This window comes from Camelus ferus, chromosome 14, assembly GCF_009834535.1.
Source record: "Camelus ferus isolate YT-003-E chromosome 14, BCGSAC_Cfer_1.0, whole genome shotgun sequence".
NCBI classification, from domain to species: Eukaryota; Metazoa; Chordata; class Mammalia; order Artiodactyla; family Camelidae; genus Camelus; species Camelus ferus.
The window spans coordinates 35,125,953-35,152,760 of NC_045709.1; the positions used below are offsets into that span (position 1 = coordinate 35,125,953).

General features: G+C 41.7%; 1 protein-coding gene and 1 long non-coding RNA gene across 6 annotated transcripts in view; both read right to left on the minus strand.

Annotated features, from left to right (window-relative positions):
- The window catches only part of FARP1 (FERM, ARH/RhoGEF and pleckstrin domain protein 1), a 277,212-nt gene that overhangs the window by 110,183 nt on the left and 140,221 nt on the right, over window positions 1-26,808 (minus strand). The window lies entirely within an intron of this gene.
- LOC116668653 lies at window positions 3,374-10,493 on the minus strand. Its single transcript, XR_004325885.1, has 3 exons — window positions 10,484-10,493; window positions 4,559-4,564; window positions 3,374-4,243 (listed from the first exon to the last, which is right to left on the minus strand). It is a non-coding gene; the product is annotated as an uncharacterized LOC116668653 (long non-coding RNA).

The following is a 26,808-nucleotide window of genomic DNA, read 5'->3' on the forward strand; positions in this document are numbered from 1 at the left end:
AAGCCAGAGTCCTTACAACGGAAAACAAAGCCCCAGGGGGCCTGCTCTACCCTATATCACCACGTCACCCACATCTGAGGTAATATCCAACTGCTTTCCCTCTTGCTCACTCTGTTCCAGCCACTCTGGCCTCCTTGTTTTCTGAGCGTATCAGGCACATACCAGCCTCAGGGCCTTTGCACTGGTTGCTCTCGCTGCCGGGAACACTCTCTTCCCAGAAATCTTCATAGATAATTCTTACCTCTTTTGAATCTTTACACAAATGTCAGCTTCTCAATAGGACTGACCCTAAACACCCCAGTTAAAACTCCAATTAACCCCTACAGGTCCCATCCTTTTATTCTGGTCTATTTCTTTTCTTTTTTTGCTTTCAGTTATCACTCTCTAGCATCTAAAACAATGTATTTCTTTATAATGTTTCTTAGATCTGGCAGTCTTTCTCTGGTAGAACACATGCTCTGCTAGAATTGGACTTTTTTTTTTTTTTTTTTTTTTACTGAAGTAGTCAGTTTACAATGTTGTGTCAATTTCTGGTGTACAGCATAATGTTTCAGTCATACTTACACATACATACATTTGTTTTCATATTCTTTTTCATTATAGGTTATGACAAAATACTGAATATAGTTCCCTGTGCTATACAGTTAGGACCTTGTTGTTTATCTATTTTATATATATATAGTAGTTAGTATATTGCAAATCTCAAACTCCCATTTTATCCCTTCCCACCCCTCTCCCTGCTGGTAACCATAAGTTTATTTTCTACAACTTTGAGTCTGTTTCTGTTTTGTAAATAAGTTCATTTGTGTCTTTTTTTTTTTTTTTTAAGATTTCACGTAAGTGGTATCATGTGCTATTTCTCTTTCCTTCTGTCTTACTTCACTCAGAATGATGATCTCCAAGTCCATCCATGTAGCTGCAAATGACATTATTTTATTCTTTTTTATGGCTGAGCAGTATTCTATTGTATAAGTATACCACAGCTTCTTTATCTAGTCACCTGTTGATGGACATTTAGGTTGTTCCATAAGACATGAATCTTTTGTTTTGTCCACTGGAACAGGATGACCCACAGAAGGCACTCAAAGATTTGCTGATGGGTGAACAAATGAAATCACTTTAAAACTGTAATTCTCATGAAGAGACTATAATAGCACAAGACTTAACAAAAACAACTCTAAACTGGGGTCTAGATCCTAAAGCCAAAATGAGAATCTATTTTTATTTCAAGAAATTGTTTCTCAAAGAGTCAACATCTTCCAAAAGCCACGCATGTAAAACACTCATGAAAGGCCAACATCAGGGCAAATGTTAAAAGGAATATGAGAAAACAAAAGACGATCTTCTACTGATCAGGAATCATATGTCAAACTGGGCATGATGCAACAATCTAGCTATGGGACAGTCACACAGGGACAGGAACACCTACAGGCAGACCGCACTGGTAGAGGGAAACCCTCACGTCACAAACAGTAACTGGCTGTGGGGCGTCTCCGCCTTACACCTCAGACAGCTTTTGTGAATATTCTAAATACGTGAAAGAAAAGGAGGGTTTGTGTTCTTCTTAATGCTCCCGAGAAAGTACATGAGGGAGCCGACTAGTCCTGATGCAGTGCTTTTGAGGCATCCAGAACTTCAGTTTTCTCCTGAACTGGTTCACTAGTCTGCTCTTGTGTGTGATTATTTCAAAATTCAGTCCAGGGAAAGATCCCTTGGATGGAGCACATTCTGTTGTTAATTCATACTGGCTTTCAGGTTTTGGCTCAGTTCAAGCCCCTGTTATGAAACCTTATTTGAAAGCAGAGCAATCAGCATCTTAGTGACCCTTCACTCTCCTGTAGCCTCACCACTGCCCAGTTAGCGATGGGAAAATAAAAGACAAAAAAAAAAAAAAAAAAAAAGTGAGCTATATAAGAAAAAGCATGGGTGCAGATTATGTCTGACATAAAATCCTGCCCAATTACAATTTAGCAACATGGGCAGTCTACGGCATCCAAACATCACCACTGAGAGAAAAGCCACGTTTCAAAACATACAGATGTTTCTGAAAAAAACAGAAGCAAGCAATAAGAACTATCATTAAAAACAGTCCTCTATGATGGAAAAGAATCTGAAAAAGAATACACATGTATATAAAAAACTGAATCACTTTGCTGTACACCTGAAACTAACACAACATTGTAAATCAACTAAACTAAAATAACAATAGTAAAACAGTTCTCCATGGTTTAACAGCATTTGAAACATTCATCTGCAGTGGTGATGAACAGCAAGGGATGCAAGGAACTGAAAACTCAGTGTGTTCCCCTCAGTAAAGAGTTTGAGTTCTTCAGGGTGACAGCATTCTATCAATGGTATGGACTCAGTAAATGAATTCTGCCCAAATTTATAAACAATGACCTTAGTGCTAAGGCCAAATTAGGGGGAGGGTATAGCTCAGTGGTAGAGTCCATGCCTAGCATGCAGGAGGTCCTGGGTTCAATCCCCAGCACCTCCACTAAAAAAGTAAATAAATAAACCTAATTACCTACCCTCAACCCACAAAAAGGAAAATAAAGTTAAAAAAAAAATAAAGCCAAATTAAACTAAAATATCAGAGGGCAATAAGCTTGTTCTTGAAACAGAGTCTGTCATCTGTCGAAAATTAAATACACCCTGATAGAAAGAAGAAATAGAGTTCACAGATTTGCCTAGAAACTGGATAGACTTAGTTCTGGCTGAGAGAGGCAGGAAAAAGGTCTAGTTTTTAAAGCTTGGATCGGCCTTTCACCAACTAATTTCTTAGTTAATCGTGCAAGATGACTTTAACGTGTTTTAAACAGTGATGCCAAAAAAACTGCTAATTAGAGCCCCATATCCTCGTAGGTATATGCTGCTGGCACTCTATTTTACGAAATGTCTGTGAAAAGTTACAGATTGTTCTCTCTTCCTTAAAGGCATGATTAGCCCAAATTGCACCGAAACAGGAGAGAAGACTCAGAAATGAATATATTTGTAAAAGAAAGCAGAGAACGGATTCACAGAAACACAGCAGAGTGATGGTTAGCAGGGGCTGGGGAAGGGGACAGAATTTCTGATTTGCAGGATGACAAAATTCTTGAGATGTGTTTTGGAACAATGTGAATATACTTAACACTACCGAGGGGTACACTTAAAAATGGCTAAGATGGGAAATTTTCTATGTGTTTTTAACCACAATTTAAAGAAAGAAAAGCAGGAAGACTACATCTCCAAGTCTGAGCCTGTGAAAACGGATCTTTCCTTCCTGAAGGATAATACAAGCCAGGTTGGTTTATTAATTGCATGAGACAAAAGTCTAAAGCATAATTAAAACACTAGAGGCCGGCGACACACATGTTTATTCGTCACCAAGTTGAGGGAGCCATTTGTGTTTTTATGTTTGGTTTTCATTCATTTTTTTTTTTTTTTGAAGCAGTCATCTATTGACGGATCGCCCACTGGAAAAATTTCAAAGGCATTTATTATATCGTAAATACCTCCGTTTTAGCTCAATGTGCCTCCAAGCCTGTCTGGCAAACCTACGAAGAGCAGTGATGAAAAAAGCTTTGTTTTCTCTGTGGAGGTGCTTGTGCTGGTTTCAGGGTATGAGGAACAAAGTGCAGCTGAGTTCAGACTCGGTGGTTCCAGTTTTTCCTTCCTTTCTTCTTAAACATTACTACACACCTCTAATCAACATGCTGTGTTGTACTCAGCTACAAATTCTTTCTGTAGGACAGCTCTATCAAAACCAAACTGGAAAAGCTACAAATAGAGAAATACTCCGGAGACATCTTATGAGTAGGTGTTTAAGAAGGTGCCTCTCCGACTTACCAATGCCTGTTGACACACACATGTAATTTTGAATTAAGGAACCTGATTTTGCGTTCATGGGTACCAGATGGATTAGTGAGATAAGGCTGGACAAGCCTTTCCCCGAATCTCAGCCTGTCAAGCGCCACCCAGAAGTCTCCAATTGCTCACGACTGAAGAGGCTGGGAGAGCACTGATGAGGCTGTTTAATACGAAAATGACCAGTCTCACCTGAATTTAACCAGCCACCCAATGAAGCACGCAGGAGCCTTCATTTTAGGATCATATAGTTACCCAAATACCAGGAACACTACATGAGAGGCCCAGGAACAATGGTTGGTGGTATTATTAATCAAATCGGTAATAAGTTGAGTGTAAAGTTGGATCTAAAGATATTGTAAAAAAAAAAAATCAGTATCTATTTCTAGAAGTACTGTTTCAGTACTCACGGGAAGATGGCTGTAGAAATACAGGAAAGAAATAATTTCTCCCACTGCAACATCAAATGCACAAACTCAGACCCGCTGGCACAGAAGACTGAATGTTTGTGTCTTCCCAAACGTCATACGTTAAAACCTAGTCAACATTGTGATGGTATTAGGAGGTGGAGCCCCTATGAATGTGATTAGTGCTCTTTTAAGTGAGATCCCCAAGAGCTCTCTTGTCCCTTCTGTGTGAGGACAACAGGAGAAGACAGCTGTCTATGAACCAAGACTGGGTTGACACCAGACACCAAATCTGCCAGCACCTTGATCTTGGACTTCCCAGCCTCCAGGAACTATGAGAAATAAATTTCTGTTGTTTATAATCTACTCAGTCTATGGCATCTGTTTAGAGCGGCCCCAACTAAGATCCCTGGGGACCATAACAAAACAAATTTTACATTAGAACAAAGAGAAGTGGTAGGAGGACTTTACCCATATTACTGGGAATGTGACCATCCATGAAAAATACATCTGCTACTGTCTTTCTGCAGAGAGGCTCCTGCTGAAGTGGGAGGGGTTCAAGGGGAGAGGTAAGAGATTCAGCAGGGAGCAGGGCTGGTAAAGAAAGTTCAACATTAGCAAAATGAACATCTAGTTCTCCGCTTCCTAAGAATGGCCCGAGGAGAGCAAACCCGGGACCATTCCAGTGACAAATACTGTGGATGTAGATTTTTGGTTTAGAGAGAATGAACACTCTAAAATAAAAATATTCAACAGCTTAACAGTTTGTCTTGGAAAGAAGTGAGCTGCCACCTCCAACAGGGTTTAAACATAAATGGGGGAAGAGAGAAGATGCTGGCTTCAGGAAGAATGTTGCCCTTCCTGCCTGTGGGGGCTTTCTTCTCCCCAAGTCAGATACTAGTTCTCTTCTTGCTCCTGGGTGGGCCTATGGCTGGTTTATTTTTTTAAAAGAAAGCTTACAGTTATATAATATGAGGCAGCATATTCTATATCTAGATAAGCTCAGGTATCATCAGATACGAAGACCCTGATCTGGTGGGGAAATAGAAAAATCACTGAAAACAACATGGTACAAGCAACTTGAAAGGAATGAAATGGATCTATTGATTAATGGTGATCTGACTACCTGCTTGGGTGTGCGTGCCCACAAATTATTTGCACAACAAAGTTTACAGATGGCTTAGTGATCTGTATCTTGAATAAATATTTATCTTGTAGGAGACAGCTGGTTTCCTACTGTCTGTCTAGAGGTTGTCTGTCCAGGTTGAACACTGTGTTGATTCCTCCCCCTGCATCCAAGACTCAAGATCTTTCCATACTGACTTCCACACATACATCCCCCGTCCCCAGTAAAACAATGTTACCACCACAGTTTAAAAGACACCTGAAGTCGGCCACTTTTTGAAAAAAATTTCCGCCAAAGGTTAGTCAAGTCTATTTAAATTCTCTAAGAAGTCACAGAATTGAAAACACATGATAGTAAAAAGACATCTGAAAAAAACCTAAAGATTAAGAGGATTAGTTATAAAAGGAGTGAAGTAAAGGCGGGAGGCATACAGTTTGGATTCCCCATAAATTGGAGCCAATTTTGGCCCAAAGGGAAAAGGAAGGAGGCTAGCAAATGAATTGCGTTTATGGAAAGAATAAATCCCTTCGATGTTTCCCAGCTTAAAGAAAAACATACTGCAATTTGTCAGTCATTTTAGGTACCATCTGAAATAAGTCACTAAGCTTCTAGTATGATTTACTCTGCACAAAGCATTTTACCTTACGTCACGTGCTCTGGGTGCTCACAAATATACTTCAGTTTTACAGGATGAAAACGTTCTAGGAATCGGCTGCACAATAATGTGAATGTACTTACCACTGAATTTCAAAACGGTGCAAGCGGCAAATTTTATGTTACATGTATTTTACCAGAATTAGCAAACCTTTTCAAAGATATGATGAGAAAGACAGATGATACTAAATTTTGGTGAGGACGTGAGGCAATTAGAATTGCTGGGAGAGGAAAGGGGTCCACTCCTTTGGGAAACCGCTGCACGGTTTCTAGGCTGAATGTATGCACACACCCAGGAAGTTCATCAACATGCACAGAAATCAGTGTACATGTATGTATTCGCCAAAAGACATGTAACAACCCCAAATGAGAAACAATCCTTCATTAGTAGAATGAATAAATTCTGGTGTTCATTCCAGCAATAAGAATGAATATATTGTGGCCAGACCTAACACCATGGATGAATCTCTCAAACATAACACCCAGTCAAAGAATTCACGCGAAAGAATCGATGCTGTTGGCCCTCTGCATCTACGGGTTTCACGTCTGCAGATTCCACCAACTGCAGATATCGAGGACCGAATGTACTCTGTCACTTTATAGAAGGGACTTAGCCATTGTGGATTTTAGTTTTGCAGGGGAGGGGGGTGGTCCTGGAACCAATCCCCTGCAGATAGCAAGGGATGATGTTAGTTGATTCCACTGATCATGAACCCATGTGTCATACAAGACTATGGTATTAAAGATCAGGGCAGTAGTTATGACCAGGAGAGAATTTGTGGGGTTGAATGTCTTCTATTACTCGATCTGGATAAAGGACACCTGAGTTGTTCACCTTGTGATTTGGGCATGTTTCTATATGAGTTTTTTATGATAATAATGTTTTTTAAAAGTCATCGTTATAACTTGATAGGTTAATCATAAGAATAGATGAATTCTAACTCTATGTTCCTAAAATGTAACACCTAAGCCCTGAATTCTTCCTCCTCCAGTCAGGTTTCTGCAACATCAACATGCAAGAGTTTTGAAGAGCTCTCTGCCACACCAGCCTCACACACGGCTGGCTCGAAAGGTATCTTCTGGACGTTCACCAGAATGCTTATTCTGTCCTGGATGTAGGCAGCTTTTCTCGCTGCCTCTGTGCGTTTCTGCCAGGATCCCTCCCAGGCTGGGCGAAGAATGAGCATGGAGACTCGAATCCTGGTTAAGAGGTCTGAAACGCGGATAACAAGGGGAAGGACCACTCCCCAGTACTGACTGAACTTCTACTGAAGTACAATAATAAAAAATCATGCACTCGAAGGGTCTCTAGTACAAACAGAAAACACGCAGGACTGGCTATAACAGTCATCACATACAAAAGCATAATGAAGTTTCAGGAGACTGCTGTTCATTACTCTGTAATAATAACTGTCACTGGGTAGCCAGTGATTATTATTCTTTTTTTTTATTTCCACGGATGTTCCTTAGAAGTTATTTGCCAGTCAGGCTGGGAAACGTTCATTATTTCCCGACAGTTCATGACAGTGTCCTGAATTGCTTTCACAACATCAACTTCACTCACTCTATCCAGTTTGGCTAAGAAATTTCAATTCCCTTGTTAATGTCTCAACAAACAGAACCCTGCGATGCTCTCCGTGGTTGTTAGGAAGGCAGCCAAGAGTCACTGAGGCCAAGTGGTTGGAGAGGCTTCGCTGGACGGTGAAAGGCAGGAGCGTAACACCCCACTGACCCCCAAAATGGGGTCCAGCTCATCAGGACCTGATGCCTCCAGGGGTCTTACTGGCCCAAAGGGAAAAAGGAAAGGAATTTGAGAAAACAATGGTTGTGAAGGCACAGGATTTGGAAGATGCTCAAAAAACACACCAGGTTTGGTCAACATACTTTGACCACAGAAAACAGGCCAGTGAGGGCGTCATACTTTTTTTCTTTTAAAGACAATAGAAAAATAGCTCTGGAAGGCAACATATCCCAAAGTAGACTCTTTTCAGAACGTGTCAAATCATTATGCCATCCAACTATTCATACTCAATGACTGAATCATGAATTTCAGCTCAGTAACAGTTTGCAGACAGTTATAAATTAAACGTGAAAATGCTGAATACCCAGGCCACGCATTACAAAATCAATCTTATATAAGGAGCAGTAAGAACTGTACTTTCCTTGTCTCTATTGCCAAAACACACAAGCTGGATTAGATGGGGCAAGATTTCCTCATGAAAACGGGATCTCCTTCATGAAACATCGGGCAGTAAAGTCTCTGAGAGATTTGAGCTCTTATTTTTTTTCCAAGCCACAGATTAGAACAAAGAAAACCAAGAGCCACCTGGAATGGAGAAAACATCTTCGAAACCAGGACTATATAAAAATTCAAATTTATAAGTGGAATAAAGTGAGGGATCATGTTAACCCTTAAATCACAGACCACAAGAGCAAATCGTCCTAGTACCTTCAATGTTTGAACCAAGTAACACGACTGACTTACAAGCAATTCTTCAGACACAGTTCAGCTGTGATGCCGCTCAGAATGTCTACTAAATACAAAGATGACTACATTCTGTTCTGGTTCTTGTGTATTTAACTGCTCTGCAGTTAACTTCCTTAAAGGCTAAAAAAAAAAAAATCACATTGTTGACATTCAACAGGAAGACAAAAATATGGGATTTTTACAAATATTCTCTGAGTTATTCTAGAATAGGAGAGACATTTTGTTCCCCCTAGAGACTGGATAAAGTTAACCACAAGTAGTAAGAATCTAAGTTTTTTGTTCTGTATATAGCAGCAAAATAAACTAGACTTTTTTTTTTGTATGAAGACCTGTCTTTCTAGTCTCCTTTAAAAGTAAAAAAAAAAAAACTAAAGAAGTGGCAATTAGTGAAACCATCAAAGATGGTCTTCAAGAATCTCCCTTTAAGACAGAACAATCCAGAATGAACAGATAAACATGTAGATCAAAACAAGTCTGTAATATTTTCATGTCTAAGGAAGAGGCTGGAAAATATTTCACAGGCATAAATTCAACATATTTGTTAATGATATAATAATGGTAGTCTCTGATGGGAAAAGACTATCTTAATAACCACATCTACAAAGCCAGCAAGAAACTCCACAAGAAAAAAATTAAAAAGCTCATTATGAATCAAAGAATTTCTCATGCTAGAGAGGATGTGAACCACATTTTAAATAAAATCTAGCCACCTTTCTGATTCCACCACCTGGGCACACCTGCTTATACTACTTAATGAAAACTGCAAGGACAAATCTAAAATCTTTTATGAAATATGTGTATGGCAATTGCTCCCAACCCCCAACCAAAAAAAACCCACACCCCCTCAAAGGTGGTTAATATATTGCTCATCTTACTGATTGTAAGCAACAAATGCTTTCCTTGACCACAAATGATCACAACTGATAGACACACCCACTTCCAAAATGCAGTTCTGTGTGTTGCTGGCATTAATGTGGGTGGAGTGTGTGGTGTGTACGTGTGTTTGTGTTTTCACTGGGTTGGGTTTGGCTGTCTCTGTGTACAATGGCTACTACGACAAACGAAATTTAAAATTTGCCAATTCCACAGCACTATAAATTCTACCAAGCTGCGATCCTCGGATAAATCTCAGGCAACAGCCTGTACTTTTTCCATGCTCCTCAAGAGTTTTCCCTCTGTGCCCGGTAAGGGGCACCTGAGCCGCACCCCAGTCTTGGACCCTGTGGCATTCCGAGAGAACCACATTCATCCCAGGAGCACTGATAGCCGAGAGGGGAGACGGCGCAGCCCCCCGGCTGCTGCAAGGTAAGACAGACAGCAGCTCACACCACAGCGATCCGGGGGCATGTGAGCTCAGCCAGAGGCGGGCTGGCATGGGACCTGGGTGTCACCACACGCCACCGAGGATTCTGAACATTGGCAGTTATTTTTCATCAGGTACATTTCAGGTGTTGCTGACGGACACTACACCCTATGCCAGGCACTGTGCAAACACTGTCTGATTTCACCCTCACAGAAAGCCAACTAGGAAGCACGAGAGAAGAAACCAAGGGGCTGGAAGAGTAGTCTGCCCCGGGTGGCACAGCTCTTAATGGGCAGATTGGAGACGTAAGTTCACATCTGCCTGACTCCGAAGCCTTGGCTGAGTACATGGAGGAATCCAGTTCCCTCCGGGGGATGATGGCGTCAGGCATTCTTCTATTCTGTAAGATTTCCAAACAGCAATGCTCCAATAAGCTATGGTTTCAATACCTGAGAAGTTAAAATCCGAAGGTCATTTGAGGCAAGGAGGCGTTCCTTAACTGATTTCTTAGAAGGGTCGGCCATTTATTAGTCAAGGTTAGTTTTCACAGTTTTCCTATCTCCACCTCAAGTCACCTTGGCTCTTCTGCCACTTTCCCCCAGAGCTGTCTTCGAGTATTGCTGCCTTAGCCACCCACCTCATATCCTACCCGTCACCTGAAGAGCAGGATGCCACCAAAACCCTGGATCCATCAGGTGGTGACCTGTGTTCTTGCCCCAGAGCTGCTTTCAAGTCTTTGAATCTCTTTCCAGACCCAACCATTCCGAACTGTGGGGCTAACTCACACTTAGGTGAACACTTGGACATGTAACTCGGGTTTGCTTTAGTTTCCTGGACTCAAGACCTTTAGTAAGTTAACTCACTGATGGAGGGCTGAGAAGGCTGTGTTTCTTGATGACTCTACAGAAAGAAATGGGATCCTCGATTTCAAGGCATAGGGGCAGCAAGCCGACAGATGCAAAATGACCAAAAGAGAAGGGGGTCTCTATTCCCGGAGCTCAGCGGTGGTGGCTTGGCTCTCCTGGCTCTCCAGACCAGCAGGACTGGACAGTTTGTCTGCATCAGACCAACAGCCACAGGCACACTCCCATGTCATAGCTTTCATGATGTAAAAGGAGCCAGCGAGAGGTTATGGCCACACTCCTCTTATGTAACTCAAAGGACTGCAATCTGTGAGTCAGACATTGAGAGGCTTGGGGTTAGGGGAGAGGTAGACTTGCATTTTCCCAAGTTGGAGGTGTCCCTCAGGGGAAAAACGTCAACAACCATTTTGCATTTAGACTCCCAGGCCTGGTGCAGAGGACGTGGAAGAGATGGCGAGTTAGCACTGACCACTACAAACAGCTTTAGCTCCTGTCGAAACCAGACTTAGTTCCAGCAACTCCTATCAACCTGCAGAGTTGGTGGCTTTGACAATGGCCATACTACCAAAGTAATCTACAGATTTCATGTGATCCCTATCAGATTACTCAGGACATTTTTCACAGAGCTAAAATTCATATGGAACCACACGAGACCCAGAATTGCCAAAGGAATTCTGAGGAAAAAGAATAAAGCTGGAGGCATAACCCTCCCAGACTTTAGATAATACTCCAATGCTACAGTAATCAAAACAACATGGTACTGGCACGAAAAAAGACATATAGATCAATGGGACAGAACAGACAGCCCAGAAATAAACCCACATACCTACAGACAATTAATCTTTGACAAAGGAGGCAAGAATATACAGTGAAGAAAAGACATTCTCTTTGGCAAGTGGTGTTGGGAATGCTGGACAGTCCCATGTAAATCAATGAAGTTAGAACACTCCCTCACACCATAAAAAATATACTCAAAATGGCTTAAAGACTTAAATATAAGATATGACACCATAATACTGCTAGAAGAGAACATAAGCAAAATACTCCTGGACATAAATTGTAGCAATATCTTCTGAGATCAGTTTCCTAAGGCAAAAGAAAAGCAAAAATAAACAAATGGGACCTAATCAAACATATAAGCTTTTGCACAGCAAAGGAAACCATAAACAGAACAAAAAGACAACCTATGGAATGGAAGAATGTATTTGCAAACAATGCAACTGACAAGGGTTTAATTTCCAAAATATACAGCTTGTACAATTCAACAACAAAACAAACAACCCAGTCAAAGAATGGGCAGCAGACAAATATTTTTCTGATGAAGATACACAGATGGACAACAGGCACGTGAAAAAATGCTCCACATTGCTAATTATTAGAGAAATGCAAATCAAAACTACAATGAAGTATCACCTCATACCAGTCAAAATGGCCATCACCAAAAGTCTACAAATAGTAAATGCTGGAGAGGGTGTGGAGAAGAGGGAATCCTCCTACACTATTGGTGGGAATGTAAATTGGTGCAACTGCTATGTAAAACAGTATGGAAGTTCCTTAAAAAAATAAAAATACAGTTACCAGGTGATCCAGCAAACCCACTCCTGGGTATAATATACCCAGAAAAGACAAAAATTCTAATTCAAAAAGACACATGCATTCAATGTTCACAGCAGCACTATTCACAATAGGCAAGACATGGATGCAACCTTAATGTCCATCAACAGATGACTGGATAAAGATGTGGTATATACATACAATGGAATATTACTCATAAAAAATGAAATATTGCCATTTGCAGCAACATGGATGGACCTAGAGATTATCATACCAAGTGAAGTAAATCAGAGAAAGACAAATACCATATGAAATCACTTATATGTGGAATCTAAAATAATAATACAAATCAACTTACTGACAAAACAGAAACAGATTTACAGAGAAAATAAACTTATGGTTACCAAAAGGGAAAAGAGAGGGGTAAGGATAAATTAGGAGTTTGGGATTAGCTGATACAAATTACGTCTAAAATAGATAAACAACAAGGATTTATTATATAGCATAGGGAACTATATTCAATATCTTGTAATTACTTATAATGGAAAAGAATCTGAAGCTGTACACCTGAAACTAAAACAATATTGTAAATCACCTACAGTTAAATTTAAATATGTATATATTTTTGAACGGTGTTAGGCATGAGTATAAAATACCAACTAGCCTACTTTCTCAGCTTATAAGAATTAAAGTTAATAATGCATTTAGAACAAAAATAAAATATATAGAATACAAAAAAAGGAATAAAGCAAAGAAAATCAATGTTATAAATTTGCAAGAAAGAAAGAAATAAAAGGACAAGAACAGCGCCTTCATTTTTCCAAAGGTCACTGTTGGAGAAGTTCCAAATAAATGACTGCTTAAAGATAGTTTTGTTTACAATTCAATACAGATAAATCCTATGCTTTATCTAATGGTTTAAAGTGTCACATGGACACCAAGAAAGCAAGTTGAATCTGCTCATTCTCATCTGACTTAGTATCCCATTAGGTGTTGTGCCATCAGCTGCCAAGATAGAAGAAGGGAAAGGTGAAGAGAACCCTTGTTCTCCTTTCCATTTCATTGTCACCTTCTAAAGATGATCTTAAAAATTCAGCCTCACAAGGCTTAGGACGAATACAGGCAACCAGCGAGCTGAGAAAAACTATATTCAGACGAACAAAAATCAGGCAGCAAGAGGTTTGCGTCCAGATTGTTCAGAGGATGGGGACACAGACGGAGTCCTGAGCACACCTGGGCCAATCACAGAGCTTTTAAAAGAATTCAGAACTGCAACTGAGAAAATGATCTTGCATCTCTCTTTGGGGAAGGGCTGTGATTCTGGGCTCACGTCCCAGGATGGGCGTCTTCCACCTTCCACGAGGCCTGGGGAAGCAAGGAATGCAGGTCTCCAGATAGAGTGAATAAAGCAGGGCCATGAGGGAAACAAAGTGCATCTGACCCCCAGACCAGGTTCAGATAACATCATAGTCCTCAAATGCATTCCTAACCTGGTGTCTGAGATGCTCTTGTAGCCTGAAAATCAATTTCCATCTTCCATTGAAGTTATCCTTTGTTTATAACCTCGGGTGTCCTAAGTAATTCAGAAATACACTTTTAACTCTTTTTCCAACTTATTTCAAGACAAGACTGTCTTTTTCAGTGAATACAGGTATCCAGATTTCAAAAATAAAGACGAGGCTTATATTTATATTAAAAACATCCTAGAATATTTTTGCCCTAGAGGGTATTATGCTAAGTGAAATAAGCCAAGCAGGAAAAGCCAAATACTGCATGGTATCACTTATACATGGACTCTTAAAAAAAAAAAAAAGTTAAACGCATAGAAACAGACAATAGAATGGTGGTTGCCAAGGGCCAAGGGGGGAGGGGGGAAAGGCAGAGGTTGGTGAAAGGGTACAAGCTTCTAGTTACAATATGAAGAAGGTCTGAGGACCTAATGGATAACATGGTGACTATAGCTGATAAGACTGTATTGTATAAAATTGCAATTTGCTAAGAGAGTCGAACTTAAATGTTCTCACCCACACACAAAGATAAATATGTGAGACAACGGATGTGATAATTAACTAAATGGGGAGAATCCTTTCCTATACACATATGTCAAATCGTCACAATATACACTTTAAAACCTTACAATGTTATATTTTATATTTATACCTCAATTAAGCTGAAATTTAAAAAATTTCTAGAATGGTGGATTATAACACGATGTTTGAGAAACCAAAATAATTTGCTCCTACCAAGTTATACTTGAGTTGTGAATTTTTTTTTTAAACATCCTCTACTGCGAGTTTATATATAAATTTATGGGGGAAAAGTAGAGGAATAAGTAGACTGTAAACTTATTCTTGGTTTTCCATAATGGATCATAGTCTTCTCTTCCTAGTATTTTACTATTTGTTTAAATACTAAACTCCAAAGGGTGCAACATATCTGAAGACATATGTATTTTATATATTACATAGATGCATGAATGAAACACACACAAGCAAAAGCCGTGAGTTGCACATATGAGCCATGGCAACCTCATCACCCACTGCCTGGAACTGGAGGCAGGGAAGGAAACTCTAGAGGAACTGGGTAGCAACAGCAGCCTGTGTACCAGTCCAGGTCTCCCCAGCTCACCTCACCACCTAGGAGAAAGCAAGACTGGGCAGGGAAGGTGGCAAGAAGCCCAGTAAAGCAACAGCCACCTCCAACTGGCAGATGCCGGGGAAACAGGGTGGTCTGGCCACCTCCCAGTCTCTTGCCCTGGGTCTCATCTTCTCCATGATTACATGAGATGACAGCATACGGATAGAATTGTGTGTCCCTTCAAAATTCCTCTATGTTGAAGCCCTGAACCCTCATATGGCTGAGTTTGGGTTAAGGAAGTAAATAAGGTCCAATGAAGTCAGAAGGGTGGAGCTGTGATCCTAGAGAATTAGTGTCCTTATAAGAGGAGAAACCGAGAGCTCTCTCTCCCCATTCCCTTTCCCCCTCCCAAGTGAGGACACAGGGAGAATGTGGCTGTCTACAGGCCAGGACAAGAGATCACTCCAGGAACCACAACAGCCAGCATCTTGATCTTGGACATCCTAACCTCCGAAACTGTGAAAAGACACATTTCTGTTGTATAAGACACTCAGTTGGTGGTATTTTGTTATGGCAGCTGGAGCTGATCAAGATAGCCACTTATCCCAAAAGACAGGGGATCCACTGAGAAACTCCAACTCCATTTTTCCTTTGGAAAACAGGTAGATAGAAACTAAACAATCACCTTTACAGCAGAAAGGGGCCTTAGAATCTAAGGAAAAGAAATTGTCTCAAGAACAAAATTTCCATTTCCAATATATTTACCGACTGGATGCCTCCAGTTCTGAGCAACAGTGCAGACCACTTGAGATGGGGTTTCATTTGTAAATCTCTCCTGTCCACTACAAGATTTCCTTGATGCTGAGCACTGGTCAAAATAAGAGCTCACCTTTCCAAGGTGACGGTGGGACTAGCGAGGGGCAACTGGGGGCAGACAGGAACTTCCCGAACCCAGCACAGCTCAGGGGCTTTTGCCTGCAGAGGAAGCCCTACACTTACCCCAGAGCTTCTCCTGCAAAAGCCATAATACCGGATGTCTGCTTAGAATCAGCCTTACAGGGTTTCCTTCTCAGGTTTACCATCTACCAAGAACAAGTAGCAAAAACAGGATGAGAAGAACACACCTCTTTGCTTTCCATCAGTTGCTTCCAAGCAGGAGTTGACTCCTCACAGTGATCCTACACATCACACATGCTCAAATGTCAGGCCTAAATTGATGTCTGCCTATCACATCAGTGGCCACCCAAATGCCACTTGAGGGGACAAGATCCATTTCACGGAAATCTTCCAATAATATTGTCATTGGGTAAAATTATAAACATGCTTGAAATGCGGTTTTTTGGAATCAGCTTGTTATGAATGGAATTTTAGCTCTGTTAGTAGATGGCTTTGGTGATGAAGCAACCTGTCACTCAGAGGTGCTCTAGTGGGAAAAGCAGTAAAAATGAGGTGTACCTGGCTTGGGAGGCTCCCAAAGTGAGAGGAATATGACTGCGCAAACGAGGGGCTGCTTGGGGTCGGCTGCCTGCTCCAGGGTGCTGGGGAGGGGGCTCTGGGCCCTGTATGGAGAGGGGGTACAGCATCAGAAGCTTGGCGGGGCCGGGGCCCACTATGGCTGTTGGAGTGCCAGGTGTGTTGTGCCTCTACTGTGTGACCCTGGGAAAGTTCCTCAACCCCTCTGTGCCTTCATGTTCTCATCTGTGACAAAAGCATCCACCTAGCCGGGTTCTCATGAAGAATAAATAGGGGCTCACAACCCCTACGTTAAAAGTTAACCATCAGCAGGGACTCACTTCAAGGAGTTATGGTTAGGTGTTGCTGCTCACTGAGGCTGTTACAGCTGTTCTTTTAGAAAGCCCATCTGCTTCAGAAGCAGGATGACAGCCAGAGGCCAGGTAGAAGGGGCCAAGAGGGTGTGGGACAGCTGGTCCCAGCCAAGGGGGCAGCCCTCTCTTCTGCGAGGGAATCCAAGGGACTGGAAGGAAAAAAGACACAAACCAGACCAAAATACAAAGGCCCAGGGGTGGCCCCTGGGCCCCTGGACTACCAAGCTCATCCCAGGGCACAGCACAGTCCCAGGGGTAGGACCACAGGGATGGAGCAGGTAAGATACTGATGCTCTTGCCTTGGTCCCAGAGCAGAGTCAAGTCTGTGGGAAGGAGCTGAGCAGGGACTGTCTGGGCTCCAAGCAAGTCACATGGGGCTCCTGTCTCTGGCTGGGGAGTTCACCTTTCCAAAACTCATCCATCCAAGGGGAACTTCCCTTCCCTCCTTTCTTCCTTTCTTTCTTTCTTCTGAAGTCTAGTCGGTTTACAATGTTGTGTCAACTGCATAATGTTTCAGTCATATGTATACATACATATATTCCTTTTCATATTCTTTTTCATTATAGGTTACTACAAGATACTGAATATAGTTCCCTGTGCTATACAGTAGAACATTGTTGCTTATTTATTTTATGTATAGTAGCTAGTATCCGCACATCCTGACCTCCCAGTTTATCCCTTCCCACCCCCCTTCCCCTCTGGTAACCATAAGTTTGTTTTCTATGTCTGTGAGTCTCTGTTTTGCAAAATAGTTCACTTGCATCATTTTTTAAGATTCCACATAAAAGTGATATCATATGGTATTTTTCTTTCTCTTTCTGGCTCACTTTACTTAGTATGACGATCTCCAGGTCCATCATGTTGCTGCAAATGGCATTATTTTACTCTTTTTTATGGCTGAGTAGTATTCCATTGCATATATATACCACAGCTTCTTTATCCAGTCATCTTTCGATGGACACGGGGACCTTTTTCTATTCACACAGTTGTACAGGCAGCCTGGCAGCTTCCCGAGATACGGACTGACACAAATACTGAATGAGGACAGAGCCCAGCCAAACACTGATACAGACAGGAATTCAATCATAGTCAGCAGAACTGTATAATCCACCCTAAACTGTCTCCTTCCACAGACTCCCCCACGACCCCCAGGCCCATTACATAAGATTGCATATACTTTTATAGCCGGAAAGGTCTAGCTGTACCATCTGTAGGAGGGATAGGCCTGAATTTGCTGAATATTTGAAGCTGTCTAAGATTATTAGTGATAATTAGGGGCTAAAAGACAAAGTTCTCAGAGCTATTTTGTTTGAGGATAATAATTATGACTCAGACTTGAAACCAAAATCAGCTTGAAATTCCTTACCTCCCAAATGCTCATCTGCTGAACTGGAACTCAGAAAACCATCAGTGAATTCTCCTCACTGGAGTGACTCACACATTAAAGATAACCTTTACATCTTTGCTTCCCTGGAACATCACGAGGGGAAGGAAGGAAAAGCACAAATATGTATCACTGACTTGAACCACTGCCTGCGTTTATCTTGGTCTCCCAAACACAGGCTGATGCCTCCAGAGCACACGGTCCTTTTATCTAAGGCTGCATATTCTCCATCTATGCCCTGAAAGTCCCTTTGGAGTGGGGAATGAACAGGCACAGGTAAATAATTTGAATTGTGCAGTTCACTTGACCCTCCATCAGCCGTAATAATAGACCATCTTAAATGTTGCTCAAAACATTTCATCCTTAATTTGTAATCAACTGTTATTGTGCAACCATCTGAAAAGGCCCAAAGAGGCACGCGGCTGAGCCCCAGAGGTCCTCCGTGCTGTCATCCATCTGCTGCTCTGCCCTCAGCCCCTCTCTCCCCCACGTCGTCGCCCTGGTCCTTTTCCAGGCTCCTCACTCCCGATCTGTAAACCATCTGCTGCCTCCAATCTGAGTCCTCAGGAAAACCAAAAGTTTCTCTCGACAACACATAAACACAGTATGTGCAGATGGGCTGCTGCTCTCTCTTCCCTAATCTGATCCATCCTCTTTCCCAGAAGTGGCCGGGTCACCCCAGGAAATGCCACCCTCGGTCTGAACTTCCTTACAGCAGATACTGCTGCCACGTCAAATGACATAGGATTCCACCACAGACTTCCTTTCCCTCTTTCTTGAGCTACCATGCAATTGAAAAATTAACAACAGTACTTTGAAGAATATAATAAATACCATTTAGACAGCACTGTCCCTTACAGTATATTATTTGATTCTTAGGTTTATTAGATGAAGCAAAGAAAAACCAGCATTTACTGAGTGTCTACTGAAATGGTGCAAGTTGCACTAGGTACAGTGATGCCTTGCTCTACTGCATTGCACTGTATTGTGCTTTACAGATACTGTTTTTGTTTGTCTGTGTTGTTTATTTTTACAAATTGAACATTTGTGGCAATCTTACGCTGAGCAAGTTTATTGGTGCCATTTTTCCAACAGCATTCGCTTGCTTCATGTCTCTGTGTCACCTCTTGGTAATCCTTGAAACATTTCAAACCCTCCACCAGCAAAACGATGAAAACTTGCTGAGGGCTCAGATGACGATTAGCATGTTTTAGCAATATTTAAAAATTATATTGTTTTTTTAAGACACGATGCTATTGCACCCTCAACAGACTACAGTATAAACACAACTTTCACATGCACTGGGAAACCAAACACATTCACGTGACTCGCTTTACTGTGACATTTGCTTTAGTGTGGTAGAACCGAAACCACAGTTACCTCCTGAGTAATGTCTGTACCTTGTATACTTTACCTGGTCTGTCCTCACAGTGCCCTGAAAGGTAGCAATTATTTGGGGGAAACTTTAATTATTATTCGATCACTTCAGAAGCACTGTGATCAATCACTTGCTTGGAAGTGTTTTTAAAGATTTAAATAAAGGAATACATTTTGGTGCCCAGCAAAGCGTCAGGTATAGAGTAGGCTCTTGGGAAAATGTTTGTTCCTTCCACTTTCTCAGGGAGGAGAATGTGAATTTCACAGCTGCCTCCACTTCGCACATGGAGGGCGAGAGCTGGTCTACTTGTTTTGTTCTCTAAATTTTCTGCTTATAAATAATGTCCCTATCCTCCAAATCCTCCTACTTGGGGGTAAAAAAAACCCAAGCCTGGCACAGCTGGGAGTAACTTAATTATTCCATTGAGTTATGTGAACCTCTTTTCACATGAAAAAAAAAAAAGCATTCCAACATTTTTTTCACACATCATCGATATCAGAACTAAAATGCTAGAAGATATCTACCTATTGTGTCTCTAATCTTTACAATTTGGAGAGCAAACACGAACCTTGATAATTTAGCAAAGACTATCTTTTTTTTGGGGGGGTAATTAGGTTTATTTATTTATTTTTACTGGAGGTACTGGGGATTGAACCCAGGAAGACCATCTTAAAGACCATCTTAAAAACAGTGCTCAATTTGCAAGCAAGGAAAACCTATCATTACAGACGGCCAGTCCTGCTCATCAAAGTTTAGTTTTTCAAGGACAAGGCCTCTCTGGGAGTTGAGAACTATATTTAAAATTTCTCTTAGAAAGAGAAGATTTTTGAAGTAGAAAAGGGTCACCTACCAAAACACTGGAATTGCATTTAAAAAGCTACCACACCCCGGATTTGCCATTTATCAATTTTTCCTTGCTCTCAGCTGGCAGAAAAAGGTTAAGAGAGCTTGTCACGGAACTAAAAGGCACTTTTTAAAGGGCACATTTTAAAGGGCAAAATTCACAAAAGTGAACGGGGGTTTGGGGGTATGGGTTTCAGATCTGCTGGGACCTTGGCAACCACAGTCCTTTTGGAAGGAAGGAACCTGGGCTAAAATCCCACCCAGCCTCTCTGCAGCCACGATTCTGATGTGGCCTTGACCTTTCTGGGCTTCAGTTTTCTTGTCTGTAAAATGAGGATCATACCACGACCCTTGCAGGTTTGTTGTGAAGGTTGAAACTCTCCCAGGTAAAAGTGTGCCCCGGGCCCACAGCGGAAGTTCGACATACGGCATTGTTGCTATGGCTGATTTGTGAGCAGTATCATTTCCACCGTAACTGTCACTGATGTTATGATCAGACCTTAAGGCAAGTCTCCTGCTGAACTTCCTAACTCCCCTACTTTCCCCAGCCCACAAACGTTCCCAACAATTTCTGGGAATGCAAGTCCTCACCCTTTACCTCTCCTTACCAGGTAACTGGAAAGAGGGATGAGCTGATCTAGGGTCCCAAGGATGCCTCTGACCATTTTGCAAAGTGGGTGGTGCAGGAAGAAGTATAAACTAAGATTCTTCTCCAACGGGAAAATTAAAATCTCAACAAACAATTCAAGGATATTTAAAAGGCACTCTATTTCTTGGAAGATCAAGTTACTGTTTAAAACAAATCTATGTGATGACCCACTTCACCATCACCAGTTGAGCTGAGGGTCTACACACAGCCTTGCAGGTAACATTTCTTCCCATGCCCCAAATCTACGATGTTTTCCTACTTGTAGCTGATAACCACGCCACCTTCAAATTCAGGTTATAACCTCTATGATATAGAACCTATGTATTAGGTAATTTTAAAATTAATAATAATTTCCAGACTATACAAACAGCTCATACAACTAGTAAGAAAAAACCAAACAACCGAATCAAAAAATGGGCAGAAGACCTAAATAGACATTTCTCCAAAGAAGACATACAGGTGGCCAAAAGGCACATGAAAAGATACTCAGTAACATTAATTATCAGAGAAATACAAATCAAAACTACAGTGAGATATCAATATCACTTCATACCAATCAGAATGGCCATCATTAAAAAGTCCACAAACAATAAATGCTAGAGAGGGTGTAAGGAAAAGGGAACCCTCCTACACTGTTGGTGGGAATGTAAATTGGTGCAGCCACTATGGAAAACAGTATCGATATTCCTTTAAAAATGAAAAATACACCTACCATATGTCCAGCAATGCCACTCCTGGGCATACAGCTGGAGAAAACTCTAATTCAAAAAGATACATGCACCCCAATGTTCATAGCAACACTATTTGCAATAGCCAAAACATGGAAACAACCTAAATGTTCAGGTGACTGGATGAAGATGTGGTGTATACATACAATGGAATACTACTCAGCCATAAAAAGAATGAAATAATGCCATTTGTAACAACATGGATGGATGTAGAGATTATCATACTAAGTGAAGTAAGTCAGACAAAGAAAAATATCATGATATCACTTATATGTGGAATCTAAAAATGAAAGGAATAAACTTATTTACCAAACAGACTCACAGACATAGAAAAGAAACTTATGGTTACCAAAGAGGAAAGGCAGCGGGGAGGGATAAATTAAGAGTTTGGGATTAGCTGATACAAACTACTATATATAAAATAGGTAAACAACAAGGGCCTACTGTATATAGTACAGAGAACTACCACATTCAGTATCTTGTAATAATCTATAATGAGAAAGAATATATACATATATAACTCAATCACTGTGCTGCACACCAGAAACACAACACTGTAAATCAACTATACCCCAATAAAAAAATTACATTAAGAATAGTAATTGAAAAAAATTTCTTTTAGCTTCAAATTTCTCAATGTGACATGCTCTGGGCTGCTTTAAGGCCATGTGAGCAGATGCATGTAACGACAACGGTGTCTGCTTCATCCTGAATCCTGAAGCACTGATATTCAGGTTTACTCTAGTCTTCAGCTATGATCCTCTGAAGGAGGAAGGGTTTAAGCGGTGGAATTGAGGAAATACCACTAACCGAGCGATTGCAGGGAGGCCCAGTGGCGACCTGTCTCTCAGGAGTCTACGGATCCAGATCTAGGTCAGGGAGTCACAGCTGCTGCCGCCCCAAGAGAGGACACCCAGCAGGTGGGGGATGCCAAGCGCGCTGCACCATGGAGACAGCCCTCATTCCCCGTCTCTATTTTCTGGACTTGTCAATCACTATCTTTAAGCTAAGGCAACTGTGGAAAAATATTCGCTCTATTAAAGCAGACAAAAAAGCAGATTATATAAAGAATGGTCCCGTTTGCATAAAAACCCTACACAAATGCACACAAATACAGTTTAAAAGATCTGAAAGATGGGAACAGACCAAGCTTGAAGGGGATTCTTTCTGAAGGCTAGAATTATGGGTGGTAAGTATGTTTTCTCCTTTTGCTTGTTTCCTCCTCTAATTATGCTGCAGTAAAAAGAGATGACTTCATCATATGGGAAAAACAATGCAAGTCTTCCTCTACTGCCTGAACCCAAGGTGGCCTGTTTCGGGAAGGGGCTGCCCACAAAGGCTGTGTGGCCCACCACCTACTCCACCAGCAGCTACTGCACTGCGTTTTCTGTCCTCCCATTAACTTACCTCAGCACCTGCTCTTCCTGGTTCTGCCCAATATGGGGCCCCTCCCCTTTCTTTGCTCTTTTGATTCATTTTTAAGCATTGGCTCTTGGCCTCTTACCTTGTTCCGGTCCCTTTAGCTTCCTATAGCTTCTCTCCCATCAAGGTGTCCAAGAGAAACATAGTGTGAGCCACAAATAAAATTTCAATTTTTCCAGTAGTGATATTTTTTAAAGTAAAAAAACTGATGAATCTTAATATAATTTATGGAACCCAGTATATCCAAGATATGATTTTAACATATAATCAATATTTTTAAATTGAGTTATTTTACTTTTTTTGGTACTAAGTTTTCAAAATCAGTGTGTATTTTACTCTTAGAACCCATCTCTCTTTGGATGGGCCACATTCCAAGTGCTCACTGGCCAGGTGTGGCCGGTCAGACTGTGCTGGTCTAGCCTATAATCCTATCTTCTGTCTTTCTCCACTGCCCGTCCTTCCTGAGTCACTCAGCTCACCATGTCAGAGGGCATCAGATCTGTCGATCTCACCAAGTCAAAGTTCTCGGCTGCTGGATCAACAAAGGACATCCTTATAATCCAGTCCTCCAGCCCTAACTTGCCCTGAATGAGCACCAGAAAGAGCAGTGGTCTTGAAATCTACTCACTGAGTAAATATTTACCCCATACCCGCTGTATGACAAATGCAGATATGACTGTTATTGTCCCCAAGGTCTGTACACAGTTCTTTGGGAAAAGCCACATAAACAAAGCCCAGTGTGATACATAATGCACTCAAGGAATGTCTGTGCTGTGGAACCACTGCGGGTGAAGTTACGATGAATTCTGTGGGTTTCAGAGCCCAGGAGACCGGGAAGTTTGGCCAAGGGAGGGGAGGGAGGCTGGTCCAAGGCAAGGGGAAGAGCACACAAAGGCTGAGAAGCATGAATGTGCAGAGTCTTCCCCCCAGACAACAAAGAGGATGCAAAAAAGGTGGGGGAAGGGATAAGGCAAGAAGGTAGACTAGCCTCCTGACTGTAAAAGATCTTGGATACCCTGCTAGGTACTGGACCTTTATCCTGTGAGCAGTGAAACATCACTGAGGGGTGTTTTGCAAGAGCATGCTGTGATCAGATTTGGGATTTAGAAGCTCTGGCAAAGGGTATAATAATACCAGAGGGGGAGAGACAAAAAACACAAGGAAAACAGTCCTCATCATTTCCAGTTGGCGGCTGTGAAGAACTAAACCGAGCACCAGAGAGATGCAAGAGATAAATGAGGACCCAGATGTGACAAGTTTTTATTTAGCGGGAGGAGACTGGGACCCGTGATGAAAAGTGGTTGCCAATGAAACCACATTGGCTCGTCGTGTGTCTGGTGTGGGAATCTCTCAGACGTGAGGCTTGTGGGTCAGAGAAAAGGAGTCTGGACAGAGCCTCGGGCACACCCACCCCACTGGGCACCAGGGTGAGGGATGAGCCCATGAGGTGGACTGGAAGTCAGAGATGCAGGGAAGACAATGATGGACCTCGGGCAAGGAACACGCTTCAGTGGAAAAGGACACTTTCTTCCATTAGTTCCACCAATTCCATCCATAACAAGATATGTGCAAGGTATTCAAATTCAATTTCTAATCAATTTTGTAAAATTCCCCACCTAATTCCAAAATAGACAATTTTATATCAGCCAGAACTGCCTTTTAAGGAAAAAGAAAATCAATGTCTACAAGTAAAACCCTAAACCTTTGCTTTTTCCAGCATTTTGGGGGCAGGTAGGTAATTAGGTTTATTTATTTATCTATTTATTTTAGTGGAGGTACTGGGCACTGAACCTAGGACCCCATGCATGTTAAGCATGTGCTCTACCACTGACCTATACCCTCCCCCCTCCAGCTTTCTAATCATTGAAGCCCATAAATGATGAATTAAATTGCAGAACAAAACCTATGAAACATTTTGGTCATGAGTGAAGACCAGACTCTGCACATCTTTTGCAAAGTTTAACTCTTTACAATTGACCAGCTCTGTGACGGGGTTAGTCTCATGGCTTCTCTGAGTTGTGCAGTGTTTATTCCTCTGTAACATGCAGACTGTCAAAGGGTTGAGGGGCTGTGAGGAACAGAGGTGACAGCTTGGAAGGGCATAGCCCAAGCCCACTATTTAATAAATGTTGGCTTCCTTCTTTTTCCCACCACAATATTTGGTTTCTTTCCCATAGAGTGGTCTAGTGTTAAAAGCATGGATTTCAGAACTAGAAAGATCTGGGTTAGAATGGTTAAGTCTTCCACTTTCTAATTGTATTCAAGCAAAGGATTAAAACTCTTGGCTTTGTTTTTCCTCCCAGTAAAATGCAATACGTGAGCATTGCGCACAGGGATACAACAGATGTTGAGAAACTGTTCGTCCCCTGCCCTTTCTTCTAAATAAGAGAACTGAAGTGGGGGTATGTCAGGCAATTTCCTCTTCCCCTGCATTTTTGAGAACACTAGCTTTGATGGTTGATAGGCACCAGTGTCCGGTACACGGTCTGGTGAAGTACAACCAGGCTCCCTCCTGAAAACACGGTTTCAATGTCAGTTACCACAATATATTTAACTGTGAGTACTGGCACCAAGTACAGCCTTGCCGCTAGCTCTTTAGTACCACAAATCACTCCGTCAAGAACAGATGCATGTTATGATCAATGACCAATCACAAATCTCTGTCAGTTTCCAGGTGATGGGTCACTGGACACTCAGTGCCTATAGACAGCAAAGTGTGTGGCCATGCAACCTTGTCTCCCAGTGATAAATTCACATAACATTTCACAAAAACGGATCACTGAAGAGGGGACTGACCAACAGAGATGAAAAGTGCAGCAAAGGAGGGAAAATAAAACATGTAGAAAAGTGAGACATCAACACCAGTGATGTTCAGGAAACAGCTGGACCACAAGAATGTTGATGCTGCTGCCACACGAGAGATGCTGAAGATGCAGCCAGAGAAACCCAGTGAAGGTGAGTTTCTGGGCATCGACGAGGAAAGTGGGCTGTGATGAAAAGGGTAAAGATGTCTTCAGAAGTGAGGCTGGAGAAATGAAAGAAGTCCTCAGAGATATTTCAAGACAGTGAAAGCACAGAGGATACAATGGTGGAAGCTGATCCTAACGTTAAGAAAGGAGTATGACAACCGACCGCAGCAGAGGAAGGATGCTCACGGCGCTGGGTCCTCAATTATAGGACGAGATGAAGGAAAGCACTCACTGTTCAAACTACTCTGATACATTTAAAATTCTCAGCGTTTCCAGTGTTTTCAGTGACAGCATACTAACTACATATGAGCTTTACCATCGTCTTCATTTCCCAGTACATGTAGAACTAACAGTAAGAAGAGTTTTTAATGTTTTGATGGAAAGTTTTCAGTCATAGAACAACTGTCATTTTAAATGCAGGCTCCACCGCCAGCTGTGTGACTTTAACCAAGTTTCTTAACCCAACAAAGCCCATGTTTTCTCCTCTACGGAATGGAGATTCATCTACCGCCTTACAGGCTCTGGGGAAGATGAGAGGGGACATGTTTACATGTCTAAAGCAACCGGCACTCTGCCCGGCACGTGACAAGCACCCGTGTGGGGGCCAGTACTAGGATTCCATTTCTACCAGCCGGTCTCATCAATACAAAGAATCCACAGCATCAGCGGATGAAGAAAGGTTTTCCTGGGAGAAAAGGACACACATTTAAAACTTATTACTGAGCACCACCCCTCTTTTTTTTTTTTTTTAAACAAAGAACATTACTTTCACTTTCTCTCTTGCAAAA